Below are 16,592 nucleotides of genomic sequence, written 5' to 3'. Positions count from 1 at the left end.
TCAGTATCTTCAAGCAGTGGGGGCAGCCTATGAAATTCCATTGAGCAATGGCACACATACAATAACACTGAAAAAATAGAAATGAATAGTTTTCCTATTTATTGCATCAATTGATGGTTCGATTGTTTATGAACCTGCTGAGGTAGCTGACAAACTGAATGAGTATTTTACATCTACATTCACACGTGAGGAAGTCTGGAGGCCAGAAGCTTATCAAACTCTGGCAGGGAGTTAAATGATTTTGTAATAACTGACAGCAAAGTGGAGAAGAAATTGTTGAAATTGAATATAAGAAAAGCATCTGGGGTGGATGGGAATTATCCAGTTATATTAAACGAAGCAAGCAAACCACTTGAGCCATAATTATGAAAACTTCCTCAGACTTGGGGAAAGTTGCCATGGACTGGAATGTGCAAATGTGCCCCCAATTCACAAAGGGGATCAAAGGATGACAGGAGTAATTACAGACCTGTTAGTTTAACTTCTGTTCCAGGAAAAATAATGGCGTCACTGGTTAAAGAAGCACTGTAGGGCCATGGCACAAGACCACAGTTATAGTTCAGACACAGCATAGGTTTGTCAAGGGTAAGTCTTGTCAGACAAATCTGATTAAATATTATGATGTGTGTGGTCACAAAGGAACTGGATGCAAAAAATAATTTTGATATCATATACTTGAATTTTAGGAAGGCTTTTGATACTGTTGCACATAGAAGACTACTGTACAAATTGTAGCAGTATGGCATTAAGGGCAAGTTGCTATAATGGATAAAAGGATGGTTGAGTTGGGGGAAGACAGAGAGTGGTAATCAATGGACACTGCTGTTTGTGGACTAATGTTATTATTGGTGGAGTCTCCTAGGGTTCGGTGTTGGGTCCATTGTTGTTTTCTGTATTTATCAATGATATTGATGAAGGTGTATCAGGGTTAATATCCAAGTAAGTTTGCAGACAATACAAAGGCTGGCATGGTTTTTAGTGACAGTAGTACTGCAAGAGGATCTGGAAAAGTTGAGCAGATGGGCTGAGAGATGGCAATTGAAGTTTAACATTGACAAATGTAAAGTACTGCATATGGATATCAGTAACCCCAGAGTAATGTACCAACTGGATGGTACTACACTCAGGGAAGTGGAGAATGAAAAGGACGTGGGGGTAATTGTTCAGTAAGATATGAATTTTTCTGAGCAATGCAGACAGGCTGCAAGAGTAGTTCATGGTGTCTTGTGAATGATATAAAGGAATTTTGCTAGCAGGAATAAGGAGGTGATCGTCCCCTTATATTAGATAATGGTCAGGCCACACCTTGAGTACTGCATACAAGTCTGGAGGCCTGATTTTAGGAAGGATGTAGAGCTGCTAGAAGTGTACAGAGAAGGGCGATGAGATTGGTGATTGGAACAAAGGGTTTAAGGCTTAAATTCTATAAATTGCAGCATCTGGAGACTATGCACCTGCAAGGTGATCTAATTGAGGTTTATAATGCCTTGAATGGTTTGAGCAAGCTCAGTGCTGACGGGATTCTTCCTCTTGCTCGGATTACCCACCTGAGGGGACATAAATTCAAATTGAGGAAAGACAATTGTAGAGTAGATGGGCGGAAATTTGCCTTTAGCCAGCGGGTGTTTGATAGTTGGAACAAACACAAACTTCCATCTTTTTGTAGTGGAGGTCAACAACTTAAATAAGTTCAAGGCAGAACTAGACAAACATTTGGAGTGAATGGATGGGTGAAATGGGAATGGTTTTTTTTTTTTTTTTTTTTTTTTTTTGGCTGATTGCTATATCATGTTGCTTTCTTGAATCATATGCCTCTACTAATGCTATATACCCATGTCCAGGTGACCCTGCATTGGTTCTGTTACCAGTGACTCCATTATTTTCCTGTCTATCAACTAGTAATCAGTCAAACCATATGCTTGTGCTCTTTCAATGGTTGGTTTTAGAAGTACATAATCAGCACACTAACCAGTTTTTCGTAGACTACTGGCTTGTTTTTCACGATTGTCAACAATTCAATACGAATCAATATATGACGTTACTTAACATATTACAAACTTCAACAGCTACAAGTAATGCTGCACCACAAACCTCTGCCAGACCTGGATAGTATGCTAATCTTAGTTGGAAAATGCATGCCAACAAGCTAAATAAGAAAAAACAAAGCATGTAATTTATTCTTTCAACATCTACAATAACAAACAGTGTGATTATTTTTAAAACAAAAGTACTTATTTAAAGTGAGGGAAGTCTATTCCACTTCAGTATCACAAAGAATAATGATAGCAAAATAATATGGAGCAGAATCAAAAAAGTAAATGGAAAATTTCCATTAGCATCCTCCCTGATTTTATTTGGAGTAGCAAGATTTATCCTCCCTATTAGAAATAGTAAATGGTTTATAGAAAAACTCTCATCTATATAACTGGCTCTTTGTCATGTTTCAACTAGAAAGATCCTTAAACAGGAACACTAGAGTATTGCTGGCCGTGGTGAGATTTGTTATCTCATATTTCAGAAATACACAAAAGTTAATTAATGTACACAGAGTTTTTCTTTTTGGGTGCTTTTTTTTTAATCTTCAATTTATTGAATTTTTTATTTTTCTATGATTAAGAGAAGTATAAAGTAAATATAGATATCAATAAATTATAGTCAGTTCTGCTATAACGTGCATTTTGGCAATATGATTTGCTCCAACATGACTGATATATTATGGAACAATGTGAGTATAACGTGACTTTTGCGTTGGCTCATGTGCAATTTTGTCTGGGAGTAACAACTGGTGAATGCAAAACCCAGCACCAAGCTGAATGCAGCAACCTTTGCAGCAATACGTATAAGTTCCCAAAACTTAAAAAATATCAAATGTGTGAGAGCTATATCCTATTTACTGTAGTTGTATTGGTCGGAGACACTGTTGTCATTCACTGTATTCACAAGGTAACATGTGATATTGTAGGTTGACTCATGTTTTCAGGAGCTCACATTTTTCAGTTCGAACAGAAATTTTGTGAGGGTGAAGCATGAGCAGAGGAGTTTTTTGGTAGTGACCTCCAGAAATGGAGGTCACTACCATAAAACAATAAAAACAATTTGCAGGTCCTGGTTTATTGGGCTTTTCTGTTAGTGCAATCTAATTATAAATGGGTAATAAACTCGATCTTATTGCATTTGCGATAATACCGATAGCTGGAATTCTGTGGGTTTTTACGTTATTATGGTGAAATGTGTTTCCCCTTCCACGAAATCTTCAATGATATAAAAAACAAATAAATTTTCAGAATCTTCTGTTCATTCCTATATTTTAAGCTTCCTATTTTGAATGCGCAAAATTGTTACTGCATATCTCATGTGTAATTTGTGTGTGCCATGTTCATCATTATTGATTGCTTATCTTTTTACTGTTTTAAATTTTACAATAAAAAAAAAAGTCAGTGAACAGAAACCAATTAGTATGTATATATTACAGTGCTATATTTACTGTAATATTTATTTATTTATTAGAAATTTTAAACGTTTAAACCTGTGTTAGCAATTTTATTGGGTTTCTAACTTTTTTTAGTGTTATACTTACTACACTGAACTTTTTTTTGAGTGGTCTGCCCCATCCCTATTTTTTCCTTAAGTCATTTTGTTTGTAATGTGCGAAATTCCATAACACAAAGATTTTTAGGAACACATGTACCGCGTTTTAGCAGAACTGACTGTACAAATATTATATCTTTATAGGACACTTAATACAATTCTATAATATTACATTCACTAAACCTAGTAATTCTGTTTAATTTCTACTGTATAATATATATTGGTCTCTCACCTACTTTTAAGTCACTTTTCTCTCAATAGTATATAACTATCGCTTCACAAGTGAACCATGTTCAGAATTCTTACATAACAATACACAAGACTTACATAAAAATGCGCATGAACTGTTTAAAGCTAACAATATCACATTAAAACTATATTTCATCTATGAATTTCTTTTTTTCCGTACAATTTTTATGGAGGGAAAAAAAAACAACATATATATTGTGTTCTTATAGAAGTTTATGATATTAATATTTGGTCAGGTTTACGTTATTACGTTGTGCGACGTTAATGCTATTGTACATAGGGCAATTAGACATTATACGTGCATGACATTATATTGGTTGATTTTATTTAAATAAATGTTATGGATTTTGTAGGCAATTAGGTGTACAGCCAGGCCTCCCATAACACAAGTTCGATTAACGCGATTTTCAGTTAACGCTATTTGAAAAATTATACCAATTTTCACTTTACACGATGCGACTTTCCAGTTAACGCGATCTTTTTTTTTTTTTTTTTATGCGATAGTTGAAAAAGATTTGAATCGCGCGATAAGCTTACCGCGAGTCATACGGGCAATAAACAAACGTTTGCCTGCTGCCCGCCTCGGTGTGTTCCATCAACCATCGGAAGAAGACGTGTTACTTGTTTGTCTCCTGCTAATAAAGACAATGCATACTTGCATAAAAATTCAAATTTTTAAATGAGCCAAATGAAAATGTTACCGCGAAGGAGATAACTGTAAAAGAATTAGATGAAATCTTTTGTATCGCATAGAACCTCAAACAAAAGGTTTGAGGTTCTCTGTGATATTTATTTCGCCAGGGCCGAGAGAAGATTGTTGTCGGCTATCGGAAATTGATTGATGAAAAGAGAAAATCAATACTGTTCAAATATTTCCACAACAGTCATTTCCTCATCGTGTATTTTATGTCAGAGGTTCCCAAACTTTCTTGGTTCAAGGCTCCTTAGTGTCTCAGTAATTTTTTCAAGGCGCACCCAGACCAAAAGAAAATACCTAACAGTTCCGTTAAGTAGTTAGGTCCAAACAACTTAATAAGAAATGCTGAAACTGTGAACTACCTCGAGCTAGTAGTTCGCGCAGTGTCCAGCAGATGTCGAGTATCACCGTGTTTCCCTCGAAAATTTAAAATATTCCGCGGCACACAGTTTGGGAACTGTGTTTTATGCAAAGAACATTTAATTCCATAATTACAGTAAACCCTCGCTATTTGCAGTCGCTGATTTAATATAAAATGAAACCTAAAAACATGTGAATTTTAAAGCACTGTAAACATGGGTGTGGCTAAAATTATCTTTCCCGGTCAAAACAGCGCTCAGTGTGTGGGGGGAGAGGGGTGACAAAATCGCAATCGTTGATGTTTCTCGCTAATCCTTGTTCAGTATGTGTTATGCGCTTGTCATGGAAGGTTTCGTCGTTTGCTTTTAATTTATATGCTTATAAGTTGAATAAATTTATCAATTTATAAATTGATATGCTTACAAAAGTGATAAATCTACTGTTTTTCCAGTGTAAAACAGACTTTTTCGAGTGTGTTAATGGAAGAAAGTGACTTTATTGTGGACAAGTTCTTTCTAACCCCTACAAAAATATGGCTACGAATAACAAGGGAAATGTGAAAAGATCAAAGAAGATGATGACATTAGCGAATAAAATTGAGTTATTAGACAATTTCTAATGGTGAAAGTGTCTACTCAGTGGCAAAACATTATAAAATAAACGAGTCAACGGTACGATCAATCAAAAATCGGAAGAAAAAATCTGCCATAGTGTCCGTGAAAACGCGCTAATTGCTTTAAAAATTTGCTCTGTAACTCGTGATGTTAAATTAGAAAAAATGGAAAATGCTTTAAATCTTTGGATAGAAGACCGAACTCTCAAAATAAAATTCCGTTAAGTTCACTCATCATTCGTGAAAAGGCAAAACTCCTTTATCAACACTTGAGCGAAACTGGTGATAGCACTGGTGGGATAAGTTGTTTAGTTAGCAAAGGCGCTGGTTTGAAAGATTTGTTTGAAATTTCTAATAAATATTACATTTAATATTAAATTGTTTCTTATTTTCATTTCGATGCCATATGCTTGCATTTCTAATGGTCATATTATGAAGGTACATATAATACATACATAGACAAAATTTTAGACTAGTTTTTCTTATATATTTCATACTTTGGAACGGAACTCCTTTATTACTATGGGAGCCATAACTCAGTATTCGCGTTTTCGGTATTTGCGGCATTTCTCAGGAACGTAACCCCCCACCCCCCGAATAGCGGGGGTTTACTGTATTTTAATTATCTTTTACATTGTATGCAGTTAAAAAGCTATTTAAAAGGTATTTTTAAAACTCTTTATGGACATTCCAGAAGGTCAAGGACCGATTATAATTTTTCCTATTGATTATTATATATTCGATTAACACGTTTGCGTGATGTGCTCGCGGGACAAATTAATCGCGTTAATCGAGGCCAGCCTGTATATGGTTCAGGCTACCAAGTTAGGGAATGTAGACTAGCTTTTGCCTGGGGGGCCTATAAACGATATATAAATGAAATGGTGTTATAAAATAATATGATACTAAATAAAGAAAATAACATAAAATGTTGATAAACAATAAAAATGCTAACAAAGTAAAGTGCAAATACATTCCCTCACTTGGCCATCAATCTGCTACTTCTTCCATCATTTCTTTTACATTGGTTCTTACCGACATCAGAAGCAAAAACACAAGCACAAATATAAACCCACCCATGAATTTCAAAACACTCGCATTGACACGAGATATTGCCTACAGCAATTTCTCCCTCACACCACTGTATACAAAAGACACGACTGCACAGTATAATCTTACCAACATATAAAACAACCTGAAGGCGGGAATTTACCCCTTTTTCAATCCGACCACCACAGTACAAGAATGGACTAAGAACCTTTCTCATTCATTCAGATATATACCCGTTGGGCTTTGTGTCACTTATCCCAGTTTGCTGTTTCAGACAATATGATTGAAAAATTTAATAATTTAAAAATCTAAAAGTTAAAGAATTCATGTAAATTAAACTAAACTTATTATCCTATTGCATTGATTTGCTATCAATTTAAAATTTATATTATCACCAAAAATTTATAACTGGCAAAACTGGTATGGGGACAACAGAAACGAGTGGGTATGAGACATTCCTTTAGTCTGGCTATCGTTCTGCTCAAAGCCCCCGAAGAAGTAGCAGATTGATGGCCAAGTGAGGGAATGTATTTGCACTTTACTTTGTATTTAGCATTTTTATTGTTTATCAACATTTTGTTATTTTCATTATTTAGTATCATATTATTTTATAATACCATTTCATTTATATATCGTTTATAGACCCTCCCCCCCCCAGGCAAAAGCTAGTCTACACTCGCTAACTTGGTAGCCTGAACCTATACACCTAATTGCCTACAAATCTATTACATTTATTTAAATAAAATCGACCAATATATATATATATATATATATGTATGTTACATTATTTATTAAACTGAATGCCAAAGGTAACTTTTTTGGCTGAGGCTATCTGTTTCTGTTTGCAGTTCGCCAGTTTGTCTAGGTTCAAATATACTGAGAATATAGTTTCTTTATTCTAGTATAATAATGCAATATACGTTAAAAATAATTAAAATAATTAAATGCACATGGCATAATACTTTAAGAGTTTAGTATCTATATAATATCGGTGTTTAGATACACCATAGACACTCTTAAAAAAACTACAAAGTAGTTGTTGTGGGCATCATTTGTTCTTTCTCATATCGTGCTCTGCCTTCACGACGAGTTGCCATGATACTGCACTACCTCAAATAAGTAACGCTTCACTAATAGAGAAGACTATTGTTACTTATTCTCAGTGAGTACCACCACCCAGACATGTTTCAAGGCTACTGGCCTATCATCAGTGGGTGGGCAGGTACCCTAGTATTGCAGACATGACGACCCAGTTGTGAAGTTAATCGTACAATATGAGAGATGCCAAAAGGTGTATAAGATAATATTTAAAATAATTAAATGCACATGGCATAATACTTTAAGAGTTTAGTATCTATATAATATCGGTGTTTAGATACACCATAGACACTCATAGGCATCTCTCATATTGTACGATTAACTTCACAACTGGGTCGTCATGTCTGCAATACTAGGGTACCTGCCCACCCACTGATAGGCCAGTAGCCTTGAAACATGTCTGGGTGGTGGTACTCACTGAGAATAAGTAACAATAGTCTTCTCTATTAGTGAAGCGTTACTTATTTGAGGTAGTGCAGTATCATGGCAACTCGTCGTGAAGGCAGAGCACAATATGAGAAAGAGCAAATGATGCCCACAACAACTACTTTGTAGTTTTTTAAGAGTGTCTATGGTGTATCTAAACACCGATATTATATAGTTAAAAATAATGGAAGTGAAAATAATGGAACTGTACAACTGATGATTTTTAATAAGAATTTGGAATATAAGCATTAGGGGTGAAAAAATTTATACCTATGAGGCCATAGGGCCAAGTATTTTAGTAGCCTAAGTTGGATTTCATTGTTGTACCCTATAAATAAACACATAGATTATAATACAATAGTAAAATTAAAATGATGTAGCAAATTATTGATTATTGGATACATTGAATGAAACGTTAACTAGGGCTAGCTCCACTCAATATATCCTGTCAATATTTGGCTGAGGCTATCTGTTTCTGTTTGCAATTTGCCAGTTTGTCTAGGTCCAAATATACTGAGAATATAGTTTCTATACTCTAATATAATATTGCAATATACATTAAATTTAGCAGCAAACTGGCAGAATAACCGCTAGCTCGGCACATAGCAGTGAAAATTAATAATAAAAATAATGGAAATGAATCAAGAATAATAATAAAAGTGAGTACCAAATATTAATTGATACTCTTTTTCTATTTATATTCCTCAAATTCCATATTTTCTACATAATTTCGCACACACACACACACACACACACACACACACACACACACACACATGAAAATACCGTGTATCCTGGTAGCGATATATGTGTTGAACAAAGGGTGGAAAAAAGGAAAAAAAAAAGTGTAATGATATAAAAGGGTGTAACGATATAAAAAGAATGTAACGATATAAAAAGAAACAAAATTCAAATTTTGAAAAAACAACAACCAATGTGGAAATAGCATTGCAGTATTTTTCATAATTTTTGTGTCTTCGTCAGAGGTCATCCACCAAAATTATGAAAAAGAACAGCAATACTCTTACTTCTGTTTCTGACATGTTCTGTATGTCAAAGAGCACGTGTAAGAAGCCACGTGGTAAAAATAATTTAGAATACAAATTTAGAATAAATAAAATGCAAAAAAAATTTTACTTTGCAAAAAAAATTTTTGCAAAGTAATAAAGTCAATAATATTCAAACCTTTGATTTCCATAGCCTATTTACCAGTATCAATCAAATCAATCTCAAATCGGTACTAAAAGATATCTATAATAAACATAAGGACTTTATTTCCTGCAACACATATTAATGGAACAACATACTGAACTTAGGTATTTCCAATAACTTCATATATGATGGTAACACAGTATATCAACAAACCAATGGAACACCTATGGGCAGCCCAGCCTCATGCAAAATAGCCAACCTATATTTATACTGGTCAGAAACCTCATTTCCACAGGACCTAATCCTATTCAGATATATAGACGACCTCATAGTAATCAACTGCCCGAATTTCATCCAGGATTATGGACATTTATACCCTAACGAACTTGTACTAGAAAGAACAAACAATTCTGATACAGCAGCCCATTTTTTGGATCTAGACATTAATTTAAAAAATGGTATAGCCTCCATCAATTTGTACAACAAACGTGAAGCATTCAACTTTAGCATAGTAAACCTTACACAATGGAATTCCAATATTTCCAAACAGGTACATGCTAATGTTATCCTAGCACAATGCATCAGAATAGCAACAATATGCAGCGACAAAACTACAGCTATTGATAACATCAGAATGTTATACAGTAAACTAACCAAAAATCTTTTTCCTATTGCATATCTACGTCATCATATCAATAAAGCCCTTAAAATATTAAGGCACAAGAACTTAATAGATATTAATATAAACAGCATTATTAACTTATAATTATTCCCATACGCATCAAGTATGTATATAGTGTAAATACAATACACTAGGCCTCTTTGGTGTCTTACGGTCTGGAAAACTTGTACCCACCGATTGGCCTGACATAGTGTATTTACCTTGTAACTATCTTGTAATTATTATTTTTTTTTTTAAACCTATCTTTATTTATTTATTTAATTGTTATTTGATTGTAACTTAACACAACTGACGTAAATACTTTATATTTCTTATCTATCCCGGATGTTTGAGCAACTCCACCGCATACGTAAATTACATAATATACAGACAACAAATTCGTCTAACGCTAGGCGCCGCCAGCGTTTCTACACATATATACACGGGTTAGCCTCCGGCTCAGTCTTTTCTGTCAACCTGTCCAGTAGCGGTAAGTTCTTGTCATTCGGACACTCCCTTCCTTTGTCTTCACTTTCATAGCGGTCCACTTACTTCTGTAAGGTCATCCATGTTCTGTATGTAATACATTAGTAACACATAAGTTTTACATAACTTGCATTTTCTTCTTCTTCTTCTTTAATGCTGCCGAATGGCGTTTGCGACTTCGTTTTGATATTGTTCTCTGTCTAGCGCTGCGTGTAGAATTTGAGCTGTTGTCATGTGAAGCCAGGTGTTGATGTTATCTAGCCATGCCATTTTCGGTTTGCCTGGGCGTTTCTTGCCTTCGAGCTTTCCCTCCAGGATGAGTGGTAGTAGGTGATATTTTTGTTGGTTCCTAGCGATGTGACCTAGGTATTTGCATTTCCTGCTGATGATGGTTTTGAGCAGGTCCCGTTCCATGTGCATGTCCTGCAGGACCTGTACGTTGGTTATCTTGGCTGTCCACGGAATTTTCAGCATTCTTCGGTAGAGCCACATTTCGAAGGCCTGGAGCTTTTTTGTAGTGGCTGACGTTAGAGTCCAGGTTTCTACACCGTAGAGCAGTATTGGCCAGATGTAGCATTTCAATGTTCGTAATTTGAGCATGATGTTCAAGCTTCTATCGGTGAGGAGGGTTTTCCACTTGGTGAATGCCTGCCTGGCTTGTTCAATTCTGCTTTTGATTTCGGCCTCATGGTTCAGCTGGTCATCAATGAGTACTCCGAGATACTTGAAGCGGTGTATTTGCTCTAGTTTTTCATTGTTTAGTTTGATCGTGATTTTGCTTGCAGTCCTGCTGACCTTCATCACCTTTGTTTTCTTTTTGTTGATTCGTAGCCCCCATGCTTGGCTTTCTATGTCCACTTCGTTCAAGATGGTCTGTAAATCTTGTTCTGAATCCGCTATTAGTGCTGTGTCATCGGCATATCTTAAGTTATTGATGTAGTGTCCGTTAACTTTTATGCCGATGTTCTTGTCAGCCAGTGTTTGGTAGAAGACCATTTCCGAATAGATGTTAAAAAGAATGGGAGATAATGGACAGCCTTGCCGGACACCTTTTTTTATTGGAATTGGGTCTGTCGGGTCGTTGTCATAGCGAAGCCGGGCTGTTTGATTCCAGTAGAGAGTTGTAATAAAGTTGATATCGTTGTTTTCAAGCCCAAGTTTTCTCAGTCGGTCAATTAGACGATCGTGGTCTACTGAATCGAAGGCTTTCTCGTAATCAATAAAGCATATATACACATCTTTTTGATGTTCATAGCACCTTTGTAGCAATATTTGTAAACAGAAAATTGCTTCTCTGGTGCCTAGTCCCCTGCAGAATCCGAACTGTGTGTTTCCTAGTGCACTTTCGCACTTACATCTTATCCTTTGCTGAATCACCTTGAGGAAGACTTTTAGCACCTAGCTCATTAGACTGATCAGCCTGAAGTCTTCGCATTTCCGGCTGGTAGCCTTTTTTGGTAGGGCCACGAAGATGGATTGGAGCCATTCGGATGGAATGTCGTTGTTGTTGTAGATTTGATTGAACCATTTCGTTAGTTGTTGGATGTTGCTGTAGTCTAGTTGTTTCAGCAGTTCCACATGAATCTGATCAGGTCCACAGGCCTTGCTTGGCTTTGTTATTCGGATGGCATGTTCCACTTCAGATGTTAATATATGGAGATTGTCTTCCTGTATTTGTTGTTGCGTTTCTGCCGGTTTTCTGTTGGTGCCGAACAGATTGTATATATAGCTCTTCCAGGTGTCGAGTTTGGCTTGTTTGCTTAGTATAGGTTGATTGTTGTCCATATATAAGCTTGGGATAGGAGCCGGTTTGTAGATGTTTCCAGCTTCTTTAAGCTTCTTGTGCAGGTTATAGTTGTCATTTTTCTTGATTAGGTCTTCGATTTCTGCACACTGATCTTCCATCCATTTTTCCTTCGCCTTCCGGATTTCCTGTTTGATCTTTTGTTGTATTTCTTTGTATTTTTCCCGGCTGTTGTTGCTTTTGAATGTTCTCCGTTCATCCATTAGGTCTAGTATGTGCTGGGTCATCCACCATTGTTTCTTTTTCGACGCCTCATGTCCTAGCAGGGTTTCTGCTGTTTCATTGATGCACTGTTTGAGTGAACGCCCGAACGCTTGCACGTCTGTTGTTACTGCTTCGATCGATCTGATTGTAGTGTTGAGATGAAGCTGTACTTGTCGCCTGTTGGCGTCGTTCTTCAGTTTCTCCAGGTCGATTCTTTTTGTTGTGCTTGTGCGTTTGACTGCTCGTAATTTGAGACGTAGTGTTGCTATTACTGGGTTATGGTCTGATATGTCAGCTCCAGGGTAAGTTTTTGCCTTGATTACACTTGACTTATATCTGATGTTGATTAAGATGTAGTCAATTTGGTTCCTGACGATATTGTTGTCAGAGTCTTGTGGTGAGGTCCAGGTGTATAGTGGTCGAGGTGGTAGTTTAAACCAAGTGTTGGCAATGCTAAATTTTCCTTCTTGGCAGAACTGGACAAGTCTGTCGCCTTGTTCATTCCGTGTCCCCAAGCCATGTTCTCCAACAATGTTTTGTAGCTTTCCTTGACCGATTTTATTTGCATTTTATTTATTCTAAATTTGTATTCTAAATTATTTTTACCACGTGGCTTCTTACACGTGCTCTTTGACATACAGAACATGTCAGAAACAGAAGTAAGAGTATTGCTGTTCTTTTTCATAATTTTGGTGGATGACCTCTGACGAAGACACGAAAATTATGAAAAATACTGCAATGCTATTTCCACATTGGTCGTTGTTTTTTCAAAATTTGCATTTTGTTTCTTTTTATATCGTTACATTCTTTTTATATCGTTACACTCTTTTATATCGTTACACTTTTTCTTTTCCTTTTTTCCACCCTTTGTTCAACACATATATCGCTACCAGGATACACGGTATTTTCATTATTAGCACTAGTTAAATTCTAAATTTAAATTCTATACTTATATATATACCTACTACATTCTACACATAACAATAAAAATAATTTTATGTATATATTATGGTTGTAGGGTACCTTTGCTCTTGCAGTGTCCCTGATCCATAATCCATATTATCGCACTTCAAATCCGACTTCTCTATTTATTTTTAATTTTTATTATTCGTAATAATTATATATATATATATATATATATATATATATTAGGTCAAGGTCCCAACAGCTTTTGGTTTGTGAGTGGTGGTGAAAAATTTTGGGCGGGAAGCATTACCGGTAATTAAGGCCTAATTTATTTAGTTAGTTAAGGCCTAACTAACTGGCTAGCCGTAATTGTACTAGCAGTTGTTGGGTTGCCTCTAGTTCCATGTTACTGTTAACATGGGATCAAGTTAACAAAAATATAAATGGAAAGATTAGAGATTTAAAGGAGGAAGAGAGAGGAAATAAAGGAAATTATTAAATATTAAGTCAAGAAAGGTTATGAATATAGCTAGGGAGAAATTAGGAAGGTGACTTTCTTTCATGTGGTCCTCGAGGGCTTTGAGCAGGTAGATAGCCATACTAAAAGAATATCTCATGCATACCCAGAAATGGGTATGCATGAACAGTCTCAATAACAGTTTTGCTTTGTAAGTACTCATGTTAAGTTATGGATGTCCTTTATTAATAAGTCAAATAAAAGCAAATAAATTTTATAAACTGTAATTGTTAATTTTTTTTTTTAAATTTAGTTTTAAATTTTGAATAATTATTAGCTGCAAACTGGGATTGAGACCCAAAGCCTGATGGTATGCATCAGAGTAAATATAAAAAGTATACTGGGTACACATGCTCTGTACTGTACTCTGCAACACAATTATAACTCGATACATACACATTCAACACACACAATACAGAGCACAACAGCATTTAATGCTTCTAACTTAGATAAATATGGGATCCATAACCTTAAATTCAACACCTGCAAAAATAAACTGTTTAACCTGTCCTTGCATGCACCCACAACATATAACAAATGATGCATCAAAACCTACATTTTGTAAAACTAGTAATGTTATATACCTCATAACGTGCAATACCTGTAACATAAAATACATTGGACAAACTAGCAATAAATTACGCCTGAGAATTAATCAACACAGATCGGACATCAATAACTACCTAAATAGAAATAGTAATAATATAGAACAAGAAATAGAATATCTGCATTTTCAATCTCACAACTTCAGCAATATATACATATCCATACTAGCACAGATCAGTAACACTAACATTAGAACTAAACAAGAAGAAATATTTATGTTAAAACTAAAAACCTTATACCCATATGGTCTAAATAATAAATTCAACCATAAAATTATTACCAACAACTTAACAGACTGCTGTATATATGACAAATTCAATATAATTAAATTCCACAATAACCCACACAAACGTACTAAAAAAAAAAATCTAAAAATACCAGCATTAAACACAAGCCTATTTTAGGCGATTTTTATACCACCCTTAAAGAATGGGATAAAAATATTATAGAAGTACATTATATACATAATTTACTTTTCAGAACTAAACACAATATACTGAGAGCACTGCACAAGTTCATACACACTTTCAACTTCGAGTCCAAACATCTCTTTCATATAATAAACGATATTTGTAAATTCAACCTAAAAAACAAACGCACTACAACAGGTGATAATGAATCAATCATAATCTTGAACTTCAATAGCCAGATCATGGACAATATAAATATCAATAAACTTATAAATCAGCATAATCATTTACTTCCTAATGCCAGCCGAAGTTATATAAAAGTAAGATATAAATACAAAAAACCCTTTGGATTATTAGCCTGTAACTACAAATCCATAGCTACCAATTTAATATCCCATATTGCAGATACCAACAACTGCATATGCAAACATAGTAACATGCAACAATATATTGATCCAGACTATGGACACATCATCACTGGTAATCTAAACATAATTACAGACCCAATTCTCAGATATGTACTATCACAAGGATTTAAATTCAGACCATGTACCAAATTAAATATAACCACCTTCAATAAACAGATACAAGATCTGGTAAACTACTGCTTCCAACTAGCTTACAAAAATAACACACCTATAGAGGCATACCATATGCGGATCAGCCATACATTCACTCTATTCAAGCAAAAATATGCTTTACCCAATTCAAATATATATAACCAGCATAAATACCACAACTTTGCTAAATTAAAGCAAAAACTACTAGAAATACATACACTTCATAATCACACCTGTAGATAAAGCTGCAAACAACTTTGCATTCATTTGCAAATCTTTTTATGCACAAACTTTAACAAATGAACTTAACTCCAGCAATACTTACAAACCTATATCCAGTACCTGCAATAGCATTACAAAAAAACTAATAGCCTTCAATAAAAAACTAAAGCTGAACTTGAACAATTACAACCTGCCATATATATACTTCATTCCAAAATTTCATAAAAAACCCATAAGTTTCAGATTCATAACCTCCTACAAAAATAGTTATGTGCACAAACCTGGAAAAACACTAGAACAACTACTGCAACCACTGCTGCATAACATACATAACAGCAGAATCATAGGCAACCTACTGGTATTAAAATTTTTGCAGAATAATAAAGTCAACAATATTCAAACCTTTGATTTCCACAGCCTATTTACAAGTATTAATCAAACCAATCTAAAATCTGTACTCAAAGATATCTATGCTAAATATAAGGATTATATATCCTGCAATACCTATTACTGGAACAACATACTGAACCTATGTATCTCCAATAATTTTATATATGACGGTAATACAGTGTATCAACAAACCAATGGAACACCTATGGGCAGCCCAGCCTCGTGCATAATAGCCAACCTATATCTATATTGGTCAGAAACATCATTTCCACAGGACCTTATCCTATATAGGTATATAGATGACCTCATAGTGATCAACAGCCCAAATTTCATCAAGGATTATGGACACTTATACCCCAACGAACTCATACAAACAGGAAAAAACAAACAGCTTTGATACAGCAGCCCATTTCTTGGATCTAGACATTAAGTTAAAGAATGACATAGCCTCCATCAATTTGTACAACAAACGTGAAGCATTCAACTTTAGCGTAGTAAACCTTACACAATGGAATTCAAATATTTCCAAACAGGTACATGCCAATGTTATTCTGGTACAATGCATCAGAATAGCAACCATATGCAGCGATAAT

The 16,592-nt window shown here is 35.1% G+C and overlaps 1 protein-coding gene across 3 annotated transcripts in view; it reads left to right on the top strand.

The window, feature by feature from the left end:
- The window catches only part of Nedd4 (E3 ubiquitin-protein ligase Nedd4), an 811,340-nt gene that overhangs the window by 72,504 nt on the left and 722,244 nt on the right, over positions 1 to 16,592 (top strand). The gene's annotated exons all lie outside the window — the stretch shown is intronic.

This window comes from Mastigoproctus giganteus, chromosome 8, assembly GCF_048544385.1.
Source record: "Mastigoproctus giganteus isolate SK-2022 chromosome 8, ASM4854438v1, whole genome shotgun sequence".
Classification (NCBI taxonomy): Eukaryota; Metazoa; Arthropoda; class Arachnida; order Uropygi; family Thelyphonidae; genus Mastigoproctus; species Mastigoproctus giganteus.
The sequence above is the reverse complement of the archived record's forward strand: the minus strand, read 5'-3'. Positions and strand labels throughout refer to the sequence as shown.